Source organism: Triticum dicoccoides, unplaced genomic scaffold (assembly GCF_002162155.2).
Source record: "Triticum dicoccoides isolate Atlit2015 ecotype Zavitan unplaced genomic scaffold, WEW_v2.0 scaffold103946, whole genome shotgun sequence".
NCBI classification, from domain to species: domain Eukaryota; kingdom Viridiplantae; phylum Streptophyta; class Magnoliopsida; order Poales; family Poaceae; genus Triticum; species Triticum dicoccoides.
The window spans coordinates 19,388-21,945 of NW_021171197.1; positions in this window are offsets into that span (position 1 = coordinate 19,388).

A 2,558-nucleotide genomic window follows, 5' to 3' on the forward strand; every position below is an offset into this window, starting at 1 on the left:
CTGTCTCCAAGTCTTGGCCTACAAACAATGTTGCTTCAAAGTAGCTCTCTACGATGGTTGAAACATTTTTTCCAATCTTTTTATCATGGCTTCCTCGCTTTTAGAAATCCGGTATGGACATGAGTGATGTGGATACTGTGGCTGACCTGGCCGTGGTGGCCGTAAGCTCATAACATCAACGCGACCTCTTGGCAACATCAGATGAGGCACACAATCCATTGGGATTTTCTGTTCAAAAACATAGTAATAACTTTGTCGTTAGCAATGTAGTTTAGTTTAAAAAAAATTATGCAAAAGATGCACGGATGTCGTAATAGTACAAAATCTTATCATGATATCTCCATTGATGTTACCGTAGCACACCGCGTGCACTAGTGGCACATATGGACCATAATTTTGAGGAATTCGATAATAGCTATTGTAATTCTCAAGATCAGTAAAAAATGTGATCAGACCATCTTTGTCCTTATAAGTTAATTGTGCTTCATCATTGTAGTAGTAGGTTCTGTCTACCATCTTCCGTACATTTTTTGAAGAATGAAAATAAGCTGTCAATGGAAATAAGCTGTCAAATATTTTGAAATAACCAATATAAATTACTTAGTAAATATGTTTAAGAAACTCACACAACGATAGAACTGGAAGCGTGTCAACAAGGACCCACATGGTCATATCATTTTCGTCCATGTCAGGATCACCAAGACCGAAGGTGAGAAGCATACCCTCATGAAAATCATACGCCTTGGAAAGGGCTTCCCAATTTGGGAAACCAAAATTGGATGAGTTCACAGAATTGTATAGTCTTACAGCAAAATCATAACCATGATGGGTCCTTAGTTGAATTATCTTTGTCTCTGTGCTTTCATGATCTTCAAACCCCATCTTCTCCAAGACATAGCGTCTTGCATGGCATGGGATAAGCTAGTCGAATTGTAAAAGACGGAAATTACACGTTGAAGAAGCAGAGAAGTCGTGCAAAAATAACAAAAAACACTTGTCATCATTGCGTACCGTATCAACATCGAAGGTCTCTTGGAGCTTGATGCTGAAGCGCCGACCTTCTACCAGGTGAGGCCTGTCGCACATACTGCGCTTATCTTCGCAGTAAACGCACATAGCAAATTCCATTTCGTTGTCAGACATTTCCTAATAGGTAATTAATAATCCATTATCGAATACATATATAGTAGTTTGTAGCAAAGATCATCATATAACAACTAAAACACCTAAAATTTGTAGTTTGTAGTAGTTTGTAGCAAAGATCATCATATAACAACTAAAACAACTAAAATTTGTAGTTTGTAGTAGTTTGTAGCAAAGATCATCATATAATCCATCATGAATACATATCTTTTGCATTCAATAAGCAAATAACTGATAGGTAATTAATAATCCATCATCGAATACATATATAGTAGTTTGTAGCAAAGAGATCATCATATAATATCACTAATACATCTCGAATAATAGCTCCTCTAGGTTCAATGTGCCGCGGTGGACACCCAAAGAGAAGGAACCATCACCGAATCATAGCTCCGGTGAGATCCCCAAAGAAACTGCCAGGTATTGGAGAACCGGCCATTCGCCAACTCAACCAAGTAGCGCTGGACGTGCGCGTTCTCCTCCATGACACGGTGTTGCACCACCTGCGCGGGGGACTCAATCCTCTCCACCGATGCAGGCCCACGTGACCGCCACCAAAGAAGCTCCGGGTCGACGATGGGCTGGCTCCTCACTAAGCTGCGCTCACCAGAAGGTAGCACAACCCAGTACCAGCCCGGCGAAGCCCAGTCCCGGACATGGCCCCTCGGCTCACCAGAAAAAGCTCCGAGTCGACGACGAGGATGCGGGATAGGCATCGTCGACGTCGAGAACAAAATGCTTAACTATGAAAACAAAATTAATAAACACTTAGCAAAATTTGGCATGACCTTTGCTAAAAGCAGGACCAATCGAGCGCCTGAAATTTGCCAGAACGTAAACGAATCGACATTTCTGGCAAAACATAGGCCACTCGGAAAAATATGACATGTCCAAAATGTGACATGCTCAAAATATGACATGTCCACTGCAAATTTGCATATAACAGGAAAAATTGCTTTAACTAAAAAAATAACAACAAATGCTTTAACTAAAAAAATACCTAGAATTCTGTTAACTACACCTAAAACAAGTAAAACACCTAAAATTCTGTTAACCACACCTAAAACAACTAAACCACCTAAAATTCTGTTAACTACACCTAAAACAACTAAAACACCTAAAACTCTTTTAAATACACTTAAAACAAATTCAACATTATTCTAAGAACACCTACATTATTCTAAGAACCTACATTTTTAACTAAAACACCTACAAATTTAACTAAAGCACCTAAAAATTCAACTAAGACACCTACATTATTCTAAGAACCTACATTTTTTCAACTAGGATTCAAAATAATTAACTACTCTCTAATAACTATAACTAGGGAGGGAGGGAGGAGGCGGAAGGAGGGAGGAGTACCTCTCGGTGGAGGAGGGCCGGTGCGGGGGGCGACCGGGGAGGTGGCCGGTGCG